The sequence below is a fragment of the Pteropus medius genome, unplaced genomic scaffold (assembly GCF_902729225.1).
Source record: "Pteropus medius unplaced genomic scaffold, Ma_sr-lr_union100, whole genome shotgun sequence".
In the NCBI taxonomy this organism is placed as follows: domain Eukaryota; kingdom Metazoa; phylum Chordata; class Mammalia; order Chiroptera; family Pteropodidae; genus Pteropus; species Pteropus medius.
This window is the reverse complement of record NW_024350921.1, coordinates 1,860,703-1,875,922: the sequence shown is the minus strand read 5'-3', so window position 1 is coordinate 1,875,922 and position 15,220 is coordinate 1,860,703. Positions and strand designations below refer to the sequence as shown.

General features: G+C 33.3%; 1 long non-coding RNA gene across 1 annotated transcript in view; it reads right to left on the bottom strand.

Annotated features, from left to right (window-relative positions):
- Positions 1 to 303: 303 nt before the first annotated feature.
- The window catches only part of LOC120584457 (uncharacterized), a 30,537-nt gene continuing 15,620 nt past the window's right edge, over positions 304 to 15,220 (bottom strand). Inside the window, exons 2-3 of the long non-coding RNA XR_005648037.1 lie at positions 11,540 to 11,758; positions 304 to 2,101 (exon numbers count right to left, since the gene is read on the bottom strand). This is a non-coding gene — a long non-coding RNA (uncharacterized LOC120584457). The remainder of the gene's footprint in view (positions 2,102 to 11,539; positions 11,759 to 15,220) is intronic.

Below are 15,220 nucleotides of genomic sequence, written 5' to 3'. Positions count from 1 at the left end.
TTTAAAAATTTTAAAATATATATGATTTTAATAATGGACCAGGCAGAAGATCAGCATAGATATGGAAAATATCAAAAAGCATCAAAAGAAATTTTTAAATCTGAAATGTAAAAAATCAGGAATAAAATTTTACTTCATGGATGATTGTAGAATGTTTTGACAAAAGTAAAATTACAAGTCAGTGAACTGGAAGACAGAATAGCAGATTACCTAACATAAACTACAGAGAGAACAGTAATTGAAAAAAGTGAAGAAATTTTCAGTTACCCGAAGTGGAATCAAAATCCCAAAAGGAGAGCAGTAAGAGGCGGACAGAAAGAAAGTAGAAAAAGTACTGGTTGAGTGTTTTCCAAATTTATTGAAAGAGTTCAACTTATACAATTTAAGACTCTCTAAGAAATATAAACACAAAGACACTGGTAAATATTTAATATAATTCTTAAAAGAGTCTAAGAAAAAAGGCACATTGCTTACATAAGAACAATAAAAATAGTGCTTGAATTTTCAAGAGAAATAATGGAGGCCAGAAAACAAATAATGGAGGCCAGAAATATGCTTACAGAGGCTGGGGTAAGGGAGTAGAGTAAGATAAAGTCATCCCAGAATTCTGTACCTAGCAAAAAGCTTTCTTAAAAATGAAGATAAAATAAAAATAGTTTTCAAATAAATGGAAGTTGATACAATTTCTCTACAGCAGAACTTCAATAAAAAAAGTACTAAAGATTATTATTTTTTTTTTTTTACGCTAAATAGAAGTGATATTAGATGAAAACATGTAACCACAGGAAAGAATTGGTTAAGTCCTCATAAGAATGTATCTAAGGTAACATCGTACATATGGTCGAATATACATGTATAAAATGTTAGTATTAGCATTAATTATAATTGCCAAAATAGAAAAATATGGAATATGTCTTTATTTCATTCATTTAATTCTTTGTTCAATCAATCGATATTTATTTAGTGTCCACTATGTGCCAGAAACTAGACATTGGGGATAGATCAATAAACAAGACAATAAAAAAATAAATATACAACTGGAATGTACAATATGGTTGATGCTAATGAGAGCTGTGGAGTCAAACGAAGCACAGTAGAATAGGAATATAAGAGAGGGAAAGAGGGATACATTGTACATGAGGTGTTTGGGGAAGTTTTAGAGTCAAGATTTTAGTAGATATCTGAAAGAGATTAGGTATTATTTGTAAAACATGTGTTGATCTTCCAAAAAATCTTTGAGGTCTATTAATTGTGCAAATCAAGTAATGGGCTCAGACATATAAAGTAAGTTGCTAAGAATAACACAGTTAGAAAGTGACAGAGCTACTTCCCATGCAAGAAAGCACAAAGAATGCATAGTTTGAAAAGTTCTTCTTAAACATACAGCAACGATATATTAAAAAAAAAAAATTACTTACCTCAAATATGAAATAGCTAGCTATCTCCACAGACCAGACATAGAACAGAAATGTTGAATGTAACCTCTTGCCATGCTACAACAAAGTAAAAGTACTCCATGAGACAAGGAACTGGAGGCATGCTGGCTGCTTCAGACTGGGGCTGCATAAGCACACATCTCAGGCTCCTGCCCACAGATCTATCCTCTATCCCCATTAAAAAGATTTCAGTTCATCACTACTCTACTACTAACATTAGCAAAATGGAAAATTTTGAAAAAGAAGCATAAAAGAAAGAAAAAATAAAACAAAGAACCAGTTGTGTTGGTTTTAAATTGCTGTAGTTCAGTTAAAGTGCCCTAAAGCAATGCTAAAGGGAGCTGTACTAAGCAAGAGGACAATTGTATTCATTTACATTCATTTAAGGCTGTGAAAAGTATGACGTCTTTTATTGAATGAGCATTGAAATAAAGAAATAGACAGCAATATTATATTAGCTACAAATTACAAATGTGTTTGTTAGAGTAGAAAGGCCAATACAGCAGAACCAAATCATTCCTGTCTTTCTCATGTAAATGCTTGGAGGTGGTTGGTTATAGACCAGTGTCCAAGATCCCAAGTTCTTCCTTGTTGTTCCATCTTTTTTGGTCTTCATTTCATGTTGGTGTCACCCACATTCCAAATGTTGACAGAGAAGAAAAGTTCTAGAAAAGAGCAAAGGCACACAGAGAAATTGTTTTCAAAACAGTATTCCTAGGAGCTGCTTCATAGTATTTCTGAGAGGTTATAAACTTCTCCATACCGATTTACAAAAGTTAGGAAACAGTGTCCCTATACTGGTTAGTGTTCTACCAAGCTAAATTATATCTTCCTTCAAAAGTCAGAGGAAGGCAAAACATACAGCAGGAGGGGATAATAATGATGGACAACAATCAGCAGGGTCCCCAAAATGAATACCAAAGGATTCGAGAGAACAAAGCTGCAAATGTAACCCTCCCCTCCATCACCACCAGCAACTCAATTGCTTTGCAGATTTTCAGAAGTAGTTGCATAATGATACATCACTAATACAATTTAACCAGTTGTATACAATGACCCTCAATTGATAAACCCTTCAGCAGTAATTTGTACCTACTCTTTCCTTACAATAGCTATTCCACTACAGAACAAAGATAAAGGGAATTGACACTTTGTGAATGTCATCTATAGAGTTCGCCACTTAGGGAAGATAGCTATGTAAATGGAAGACATCTCAAGGCTTCAAAGTGAATAAATTGAAAGTCAACTTCACACCTTCACGCTATGAAAAACCTTTGCAATTGCATGGGAAATAAATCTCAATTAAAAAGTAGATTTTCAAGTTGAAGGGTAGAAAAAAGAAACACTTCAATCCAGTGCTGAATCCACAGGAAAATAATACAAGTATTTTGTAAAGAAACATTTAGATAGCTCAGAAATTGCAAAAAATTGTTAGAGTGCATCTTCAACAGCTCTGTTTCATATAATTTTGACTGTATGGGTGAAAGCTACTTAGACTAAAACAGGAGTGCAACTGGAAGTTGGAAAGAATTTTAAAATATTCTTCCATTCTGCGAAACTTTAAAACTTTTTAAATATTCTTAGCACTGAGCTTTGTGTAATTATCCTGCTCTAATCTCAGGAGGAAAAAAAAAATGAAATATACACACTAGCACATAAGATTGCCTTGATTCTATCATTCCCATAAATTCTACATTTTTAGAGCCATAAATTCCCTTTACTCAGTGATTATGAGCACAAACATAACCAATTTAAAAGCATTGTGAGAAGGAAAAAACAACAACAAACAAACCAAAACAAAACAAAAAACAACTCAGTTTCCCAAATAATTATTTATTCAATCAATGAAAAATAAGTATTTGGAGCTTGCTCTTGCTAATCATTAAGTTAAGAATGGGTCTGATGAGAAATGCATAAGAAATAATTTCTTGTAAAAGCTCATAATTTGACAAAAAGAGATTGAAAGGGAAAGATTATTTTAAAAACGATAAGTGTTATGTTTAAAGTACAAATTCAATACCAGCAAGGGAAGGTGGGAAGAAATCCCATAGTAAATCAGGAAAAACTACAAAAGATGCAACAGTTGGGAATGTTTTAAAATGACTCACAAGAATTCTTCATGTGAATCCACATGGAATGGACATTTTTTGCAAAGGGAACCATAAAAACAAAAACTTTTTAGGGGCGATTATCCAACTTGATGCATAAAATAATTTTTTCATGGCTTAGTGTTGCTTTTAAAAACTTCAATTCTAGTTTGGATCCGGACTCAGTGTCGTGACTTACAAATTATTTCAGTTCTCTAGAACACAGGCCCTCATCTGCAGACATGAGAATATTGCCTAACGTCAAAGCCTCATTGCAAAAGTTAAATGAAGTAAAGTGCATTACACTTTTCACAATATCTGCCTTATAACAAGAGCTCATTAAAAACAGTTATTTTATTCTGTATACTCACTCATTTTATTTAATGCTGCTTTTACACATATAAAAACCAGTGGCATGGCCAGTGGCTTCCTGATGGCTCTGATATGCAAATAACCCACACCTCAACTCTGCCTAAAGTGACACTTGGGAAAGCAGCCCAGCACCTCTTCAGATGGGTCACCTGCGATTTTTTTCCTTTGGCCAGAGTTTCTCTTGCTACTTTTTATATTCTCCAGGTGTTCATTCTTCATGACCCCTCCAGAACCCTTTCAGGAATCACTTAATCTTTTAAAATCATGAGTCTAAAAGGTCCAGTCTGCATTTAAAACTGCATAGCGAGAAATGAAATTTTACTCTGTGATCTTCCAATGTTAAATTAATATTACTCTATTTTATCATGTTAACGATTTTCAAAATTATGTCCAAAAATATTTTTATTTAATTAAAGCCAGTAGTCTAAATTTTTTCATACATTCTATGATCTGCCCAGGGTTAAATAAAGCTAAGAATGATGCCTGTAATAAAAGTAATCTTCATTCATTATTTTATTTATTTTGAAAAATCAGATGACACTTACAGGGACAGTTTATGCAATATGACCACAGAGTTGGAGGTCTTTCTAATATTGATTTATTTTATTTATTTATTTTTCAATGTAAAATTCAATTTTGATTGCTTTATCATCTCTGTTCCTAAATATTTCTAGCACACCGGAAGAAATTAGACAACAAATCCAGGTAACTTATGTCAACACTCAGATAATGATATTTTACATCAATACTTCTTTAGTGTACTTGATATTTATTGCATCATAATTTATAGACTGAACAAATTTCTTTTTTCATTTCATCAATTGATATTTGGTTTCTTTAATTTGAAAGATGTGGATACGTGTTGTTTTATATAACATTGACTAAATATGATTTCTTAGATTTTTAACATAGGATATAGTTCAATAAATATAAAAAGCAATATCAATATCAATATCTCAAGTAGATGCCATGTTTTCACTGACATAGGTGATAGATCAATCAATTGACCAAATGATAAAATGTAAATTATTTAACTTTTAAATAAAGAGAATAATTGTGCTGAATCTGTGAGTCCACTCCAATAATTTATTGGTTTCATTTAATTTTTTCACTTATTTATTTGTGTCTTTTTACTTTTTTGTCCTTTGGTGACTAGACTGTTGTTTTGTTTTTTTGTTTTTTTTTTCAACAGTTTTGCTCTCAACATATATTGTTTCCTTTCCATGCATGATATTATATAAAATTTTCATTTTCTATATATATTTAAATTTTACTTGTTCAAGATTTTCTTTCTCAGTTAATCATACATAGCATTACAGAATCTCTTTTCTTCCTTTTTTATTTTGCATTATTCAAATAAGACTCTTCTAAGATGTGCACCTTGATATTTAGAGAATATCCAACATAAATGCAAGAGTATTATTATTATGTCAGCTTTACTTTCTCTCTTCCTTATTTTTTTAATTATTCTTTCTCATTATGTAGACTGTTATATTCACTGTTTTTACTTAATCCACTGAAATGTGGGTTTTTAAAAAAAAATTTTGAAATATGTGAACCAGTAATCTAAAGCTTGTGATAATATATCTAAATAATTTTTTTAAAAAACTCTCTTCTAAAATAATCCACAGAATGTGATATAGAACTACTTCACTGAACTTGGGCATAGCAACCAAAACTAACCTAAATTTTAATATTACACTTTAGTAATATCCCTCATTTGATCTTTCATTTGCTTTCTTCATTTTATGCCCCAGTGTTTTTAAAGCAACAAAATCACATGGTGAGATTATTATAAAATTGTTTGACATGGTCTTCTAGGGTCTCTACCTCAATTACAAACCCCAATTGGCTTCTGGTTTTATGTCTTTTTGTGGTTATATTTGTTATTCCTAATGACATATATTATTATTATTCAATTATTCATTTTGGATGATATCTACTGACTCTTTAAAGGGAATATAAATAATTTATTTACATTAATATTTTTTGATACTCTTTCAACATAATTATGTCTCCTATTGGTTACCTTTCTAATTGAAAGAAAATATTTATCAAGAATTTTTATCAATGACTAATTTGACACTGTACTGTAATATTCATGGTAATGTGATTAGCTCATTCATACTTCTTTTTCCTTCTCTTGAAAATTGCCTTTGCAATGCAATTGTTTAACCATAACAAAGTTCTTTAAGAAATATAGAATGGGACAGTATAAAAAGTATCTCTTCATGGTGATAACCTTTTCTTCTATGAAAATTGCACTCCTGTTCTTTTCACTGAATAATTGTTTTAGTTCCATGGAATACGAAATGTGAAAATTACACTGACACATCCTCTACTCATGTTATTACAAAAACTTTGTGCCCGCTTCCTCCTTTGAGCTAAACTGTTTATTCTCAATTATCACCACTGCAGAATTAGAAACACTATTTTCTTCTAATTAGGCTATACAAGAGTGTGATAGTCCTTAACCTCTCCACAGAGAAGTAAACCCTTGGCTTTCATGTCTAAAGATCTTCATAAAGGTCCATGAATAATGGAAGTGAATCTGCATCAAGACTAACTTACAGCCCAGTCTCAGATTTTCTACAGACTCTCACATCAGAATACTTACTGCCTTTTTCCACAGTCTTCTGAACATAGAAAATGAAAGCTCATTCCCACACTGAAGGTTCTAGGAGAGTTCTCCTTCCACCTATATATGGTATAGTAACAGGGACTCACCTTCCCCTCTTTCTTTAAACAATTAGTTGGAAAATTATCTGAAACAAATATTTGCACACACTAGATACCAGACAGGTCAGGACAATAATAAGATAAGCCCTACAATCTCCCTTGACTCCCTAGTGAGAGTTTACAGGTGACAGCATAGAAAGGGAAAAACCAAGGGTAGCCTAAGGTCTCCCTGAGTAGAGCACATAGATGTTGGAAAGTTCAAGGCACAGAGCAGAGTACTGGAGAAGCAAGATTTGCGCAAAGAGTTCTGGAGAAGTAAAGACAATTCCTCTGAAGTCTCCACTTGTCTGGTAATCAGTGCATAAGTGTAAGGAAATGATTCAATTCAGGGAAAGAAACACAAAATGGAGCAGAAGAACAAGCCTAGATTGCACAAGAATCAGAATAGCTTATGTTCCCAAAAGTTAGAGTAGAAAATCTTTATAATACACAAGGCGTTGAATACTCAGTAGGGTATCGCCTTGGAAATGGAGCAAAATGGTCTTAATTAAAGACTTCTCTGGTTCCCTCTAATAGATGTTACAAGCAAGCTACGAAATAATCAAACCATTTCCAAATAATGTGAAAATGTCTCAGAAAAAAATTTAAAGAAATATAAAAACAGCCTCAACATTTAAAGTTCACATGGTCTGTTAACCCAATAAAATATTATATATGTCATGCAAACAAACAAACAAACAAACAAAAAAAACCCAGGAAAATACAAGCCATAGTGGAAAGGAAAATCAATCAATAGAAATAAAAATGATTATAGATGATAGGATTAGTAGACAAAGACAGTTAAATAACCATATTATATTGGCATAAGCAAATTAGAGGCTAGCATGAACATGTTAAAGAGAAATATGAAAGCTATAAATAAGCCAAATCTAACTTTTAGAGATGAAATATAAAATGACTGAGATTAAAATAACCCTGAATGTGCTTAAAAGTAGATTAGACACTGTAAAAGAAGATGTTAATAAAATTAAAGACATATTAATAAAAACTATCTTAAATAAATCACAGAGAGAAAAGCACTGATACTTTTTCAGTAAGCTACAGGACAACATAAAAAGGCCTAAAATAAATGTTATTGAAATCCTCTCGTGTCGAGAGAGAAGGGCAGTGAGATATTTTAAGTAGCAAAGCCCCAAAGTATTCACAAATTAATAAAAAATATGAAATCATAGATCAAAGAATCTCAGCAAACTCCAGGAACAAGAAAAATGAAAAGAACTACAGTATGACATGTTGTACTCAAATTATTTAAAACCAGTAACAAAGAAATATCTTAGAAGCCAGAAAAAAGTCAATAATAACAACACAATAAAAAATGGGCATAATAACATGATAACAATACAATAAAAAGTGGGCATAAAGAAAATCCACTTTCAAGAACAAGGAGTAGACATACTTTCCTCTATTTATTTTGCTAAATGTAGCTGAAAACCCTGTATATATATAAAACAATTATAAGAAAACTTTGAAAGATGGAAAGAAGAAGGCTTACTGCCTAGGAACGTTGGGACAAGAGGAACAAGGCAGAGATGAGTTTCCTGGGTTTTCTTTTTGCATCTTGTATACCAAACATGAAACTGATGAAGCTAGCAACTTGGAAGCACCAGTAGGTGTTGACCAAAAAAAAAAAAGAAGAAGAAGAAGAGAAGAAAATCCTGCTCTTTCTCACCAAAAAGGACATCCTAGCAAGACAAAAAGGTTTAAGACAACTTTCTTTCTATTCCAGCCAAACTCCACAAACAAAAACTGTGGTCCCGATATACACATACCTGTAAAGGCTAAGATAGCCTAGACTTCCCCCTTTGTGAGATTCTAACAAGACTTCCCAAAACCTGTACCTGTATGGTGTCAAAGAGGACCAAGTAGAGAGCTGCACCTTTTACTGCTGCCACCCAGTGATGGAACCCTTGAGTCAGTGGAGATGACATGCAGAGCACTGAGAAGGATCCCTACTGTAGGTGCCAATCGAGGTTGCGTGAAAAACTGAAGCCTGATTTCCTACCTGTACCTGGTAGTAATGAGGTAGTTAAACAAATTTAAATAAAATATAGTCTCTAAACATAATGTGAAAATATCCATGTTTCCATTGACACGTATTTCTTACAAAAGAACCAAGATGAAGGGGACATATTTCTTTCAAACGGGATTTGAAAAGGCAATAACTAAATGTTAACATAAAGGTGACAGATATATTAGAACTTTCTGCCAAAGATGTTTAAACAACCACAATAAAAATGCTTCAAAAAGCAAGTTCGAACATGCTATCAACAAGTGAAAAAAAAAAAAAGCTAAGAAATAGAAATGCTAAGCAAGGCAATGGAAGCTACATAAGAGAACCAAATGTTTTTAAAAATGAAAAATACAATAACTAAAGTTAAAATCTCAGTGGATGATCTCAACAGTGTAGCAAAAAAGACAGAAGTAAGAGTAAGTGAACAAGAATATATAACAATAGAAATTTCTGAACAATAGAAAATAGAGGGACCTTTGGAATTATAGCAGACTGTTCAATATTTGTGTCATCAGAGTCCCAGAAAGAATAGTAAAAGAAGGTGGGGCTGAAAAGTACTTAAATAATAGCTGAAACTTGCCAAAAATATAAGACTCAATATTTCTCTCCTGGTCATTTATTCTAGAGAAATGAAAACTTATATTTATACAAAAACTTATATATAAATGTTTATATGATTTCCTTATAATAGCCTTAACCTGCTAACAACTCAGATGTCTTTCAATGGGTGAATAGCTGAAAAGAACTAGTATATCCTTACCTTCAAATACCAATCAACTATAAAAAGGAATAAAGTATTGATATATTCAATAACCTATATAAATCTCCAGAAAATTATACTGAGTAAAAAAAAAAAAAAAAAATTTCCGAGAACAGAAGCTACATACAGTGCAATCCCCTTTATGTTTTTGAAAAGACAAGAGAAAACATCTCCTTGGTTACCAGAGAGTAGTGAAAGTGGGAAGTGGATGTGTTTTTAAACAGGTAATAAGAGATATTCTTGTGGTGATGGTTCTGTATCTTGACTTTTTCATTTCAATTGATTATTGATTATAAGATGTTACTATTGGGAGAAACGGGGTAAATATTTTTTTTGTATTATCTCTTATAATTACATGTGAATCTGCAATTATCTAAAAATAAAAATTTTAATTTAGAAAAGTAAACATAAATTTGGCACAGCTTCAAAGACATATCGGTGACATATAAGCACAGAAAAGCATGCCCCAAATTATTCGTCATTAGGGAAATGCAAATAAAAACCATATTATTATAGCACTACATCTCCGAGGGAATGCCAAACTTAAAAGAGTAGCCACAAATTAAAACGATGAGCTACTGCTATACACATACTGAAATGTCAAACATTAATAAACACGGCACTACCAGTTGCTGGTGAGGAGGTACAGTATTATTGCCGGAGCAAATGTAAAACGGTACAGACACTGTGGAAGAAAGTTCGGCAATTTCTTACAAAGCTAAACAGAGTCTTCCCATACAACCAAGCAGTCACACTCCTAGGTATTTACTTAACTGAGTTGAAAACTTATGTCCATTTAAAAAACTGCACATGAATATTTAAAGCAGATTTATTCACAATTGCCAAAATCTAGAAGGAACCAAGATGTCCTTCAATAAGAAAATGAATAAACAGTTTGCCAAATTAATAGGAAAAATGAATACTATTCCATACAATGGAACACCATTCAACAATAAAGAGAATGAGTTATTGACCTATGTACCAACATAGATGGATTTTAAAAGTATCTAAGTAAAAGAAGCAACATTGAAAAGGCAACATAGCATATGATTTCATTCATATGACATCCAAGAAAAAGCAAGACTCTAGACAAAAAAAGTTCATTGTTTAGATATTTAAGGAGAGGGGAGTGTTTGACTTGGGAAAGCACAGAAAATTTTTTGAGAGTAGTGAAAATAATCTGCACAGTACAGTATGGTACAGCAAGGGACTGATGCTATGCATTTGTCAAAACCCACAGAATGTTACTGCACATTTTTAAAAAGCTAGCAGAAGTTAAGGGGAACTCAGGATGTAATGTAGGCTGTGACAGAATAATTTAAATATATTATCTGCATTACATAATGTCACAGAAAGGGATGGGAGGGGAGTTGTGTAACAGTATATAGCCTTGTACTCTAGTTGGTAAAGCTTTTTCTTATGAGGATGCAGGTTAACAATTCTGAAACTGTTGTGCATGCATGATGAAATAGAATGAATAAGTTAATGGACGTCAAGTGATGGGAACCAGAATTCTCAGTTTTAATAGTGGAGGGTTACCTATAAGCAAGGAGGAGACTAGAATGAATCATATGGTATTGGTTTAGATTCAGAGACATTGTATGAACTTATGTTTAGCTCAATATAGATGTGGATAAATGGATTAAAAATAATTGTGTGAGTATACAGATGTTAGTATAGATATGTTCTCTTGTTCTTGCTGCTGAAATTGACTAGAAGCAATTACATTCCAGTAGCAACCAAGCACCCAGATCTTGATTTGTACCACTGTCCCCCCAATAGGTAAAACCAGACTCCAAGGAGAAATTGGCAATGTGAGGGTTAGGACAGGAAATATAAAACATGTGCCTTCGGTTCCAAATGTAATAAAGTGCTTAAAAAACAAACAAACAAAAAGGATGGGGTCACATCAAAAACAACAGTTAAAATAGCTTCCAGTGGCTAAATCTAGAACAATCTGAATAGCAAAATAAATAACACAGTATTGGATTACAACCCCGAATAGAAAACAAATACCCATGAGTACATATTAATATAAATAAATGATCAAATAAATAATAAAGAAGAGTCTAATCTCTGTGCAAATAATTTAGGTAGATACTCCCCTCTCTAGGAGATGGAGAGTAATTCTCACCCCTTACGTGAATATTGCACCGAGTGTCTTGCTTCCAAAGAGTAGAGTAGGGAAGGCAGGGACAGTGACTTTACAGTGGAGAGACCTGGAACCACTTCTTCAGCCAGGTGATCACGTTTAATATCATCAGTGACACATCATGCTGATAGCATGTGCTTTTTATATAATGTGTTGAGAATGGCATTCACCTCTCTTAACTTCTTTTCTCAAATCCATAACCTATTGGACCACAAAAAAAAAAAAGACAGACAAACCCAAATTGAGGGATATTCTGCAAAACATAGGACTATTATTCTGAAAAACTGTCACAGACCAGAGGAAACTAAGGAGAGAAAATGCCTAAATGCAATGTGGTGTCCTAAACGAGGTCCTAAAAAAAGAGAAACAAATATTAAGGAAAAAACTGCTGAAATCTTAACAAGTAGTGGTTAGTTAATAGTAGTAATATGCTGCTATGTGTTCCTTGGTGATAATGAATGTACTATAGCCTGGCAATACTACATGTTGAAGAGCATATAGAAGTTTCATACACAGTTGGTAAAAATATGTAACATGGTACAACCACTTTGGAAAATAGTTTGATTGTTTCTTTAAAAGTCAAATGAAAACCTTCTAGATGAAACAGCTACACAGCTCCTAGGTTAAAGTATGTGCCCACAAAATATTGTATACAAATGTTCATAGCCACTTCATTTATGAAACCCCGAAATGGAAACAATGAAAATGTTTATAAACAGATTATGGATATACCATAAAATGGTATATCCATAAAATGGAATATTCTTCAGCAATAAAAATAAATAAAATATATTTCATTGATACATTCAGAAAGATGAATAAATTTAAAATATATGCTGAGTGAAAGAAGCCAGACAAAACAGAATACATTTTGTATAATTGCATTTGTAGAAAACTAACAAATATAATGTGACTGGACAGAAAACATGCCAGAGGTTGCCTGGGGTCAGGGGTGAGTGTTGAGAGACTGAGGATAGATGACAAAGGCCATAAGAAAACTTGTGGGGATGACAGGTATATTTATTATCCTAATCGTGGTGACACTTTCATGGATGCCACCCATCCAACTATGCACTTTAAGTAGGCTCAATTAATTATATGCCAATTATACCTCAATAGAGCTGTTAAAAAATAGCTACAGGTGACTCTATATTGTGATTTCTGGGCCAATTTCCCCAAGCCTAAGAGACAAAAGATTTTCCCTCCTTGAAGTCAAGAGCCTCTTCCCCACGGCCTCCCAGAATGACTGACAGGGGAAATTTGATTTACTTCAAGGAGAACCCTGCCTTCACCCACAGAGCTGTGCTCTGTTCCTTTGTCCCTCAAAAGAAAATCAAACAATAATTCAACATCAGAATATTCTCTAATATCTTGGTTATTCATTTTTAAGACCCCATGTGAGGCATCAAAAGACCAGAATAGTCTGAGTTCAGCACAATACCTTTCTATCTCTCTTCTTCCATCCAAAGCTTCAAAAAAGTTTAAATTATTACTTTAACTAGAGTGACCTACTTACACGTATATTCCAAATTCATAAATATAATGTCAAGGCATATAGATTTTGACTATATACTTCAACACTTTAATTTGTTATTCATTATTGTCTCAAATTTTAAAATTTTATAAACATTATGTTGCTATTGAATTTCATTGTATTTTCCTCAAAATATTTTAATGCTTTATTGCTAACCTGGAAGCAACTCTCTCAGTGTATCGGCTTATGTCGGAAAGCACCTTATTGGATGTTCATAAATGGATATTTCTTAATGTATAATTTCTGTAAGAAACGTTCTCTTCGGCTTCCCAAAATCCAACCACATTTTTTAAAAATGAATTTAAGTGTAGTTGGTATACAACATTATATTAGTTTTAGGGGTACAATATTTGATATTTATACATCCTACAGTGTGATCACCACACTAATTCTAGTAATCATCTGTCACTCTGCAAACTTATCACAATATTATTGACTTTATTCTCCTTCACTTTTTCTCCCATCCCCCACTACCCTCCCCTCTGGCAACCATCCATTTGATCTCTGTTTCTATGCTTCTGTTTTTATTTTGTTTTGTTTATTCATTTGTTTTCTTTTTTTAGATTCCATATATAAGTGAAACCTGGGTGTCCATCAATAGATGTATGGATAAAGAAGACGTGGTATATATAAATACACACATATATTTTTATATATCTATAAAATCCATATATAAAATGAAATATTATGCAACTATAAAAAGAAATGAAAGCTTGCCATTTGTGATGACATGAGTTGCCCGAGAGGGTAGTATGCTAAGTGTACTAAGTCAGAAAGAGAAAGAGAAACACAACATGGCTTCACTTCTGTGTGTAACCACATTTTTGATTGGAAGAATACTCCATGGTGGGATGCAGGGATAGGAACGTCTCCCCATACCTTGGAAGGTAAAATGCAGTTAATTGACTCATCTTTGGCCACTTACATATTTCCTCTAAGAGCTTTTAATCAGACTTTAGCATTCACTTTTTGTGGATGCATTCAGGAGCTTGGTTATTCTGCCATGGCAAAGGAGGTGTTACCAGAGGCCGCATCCGATGCAAATTATTACCGGTGCATGACCTTGACTAAGAGTCCACCTGCCCCTCCCGTCTTCTGTGTTAGTAGATATTTATCATGTCTTTTCCTCTATATCCTTCCCATAAACTACAGTTCAGCTTCAGTTAGTTCCTATGAGTCTTTGCTGCATGCAGTTAAGAATCTTGAATGACATATATACGTACATGTACATATACGTGTTCATGTATCAGTGCAAATAACACATTTCTTGTTGGGTCCTGGTAGATAGCTTCTCTATATTTTCAGTTATCTGTGGCAGTGGAGAAAAGATTGCCCTGAGCGTCAGATGCCTCGAACTCCTCATTGTAACAGCTAAGAGCATAAGATTGGATGTTGGATGTCACACCCCTGAGTCTATATTCCAGCTCCCTCATTCTGTATGACTTGGAACAAGTTACCAATCAGCCTCGACTTCTGCATAAACAAAATTGAAAAATAACAATTTCACCTTTGTACGGTTAAGTGAGGATTAAATAATTAATCCATGTAGAACATTTAGAAGAGTGCCTGGTACATAATGAGCACTCTGTAAGTGATGATTGTTGTTGTTTTCTATGTAGTCTGATATCCTACATTTGATTCCCAGTTCCAGAACACAAATTTTGTATCCTGGAGCAATGATATATACTTTTTAATTTGGGGGTCTTTCATCAGTCCATTAGAGGTAACAATAGAATTATGAAAAATTAACAAGATAATGAAAGCAGAGTGCTTGGGATAGTGCCTGATAACACTATAAATATTAGCTATTATTTTAATTATTATATTATTCCATCTTCTTGGGCCTCCCAGTCCTCTTCTACATAATGTGGAGATCGAAAATAAATTGTATTGTCTGCTTAATGCAGGTTTTAAATAATTCTATGTGTTCTCCTAAGTGTCCCTTGTGATAAATTCAAACACAAATTCTAGACGCTCTAGGGCAGGGGTCTCTAGTCTCCCAGCTGCAGACAGGTACCAGTCTCTGGCCTTTAGGAATGGGCCGCACAGAAGGAGGTGAGCTGTGAGCAAATGAGCGAAGCTTCATCTGTATTTGCAGCTGCTCCACAGCGCTAGCATCACCGCCTCAG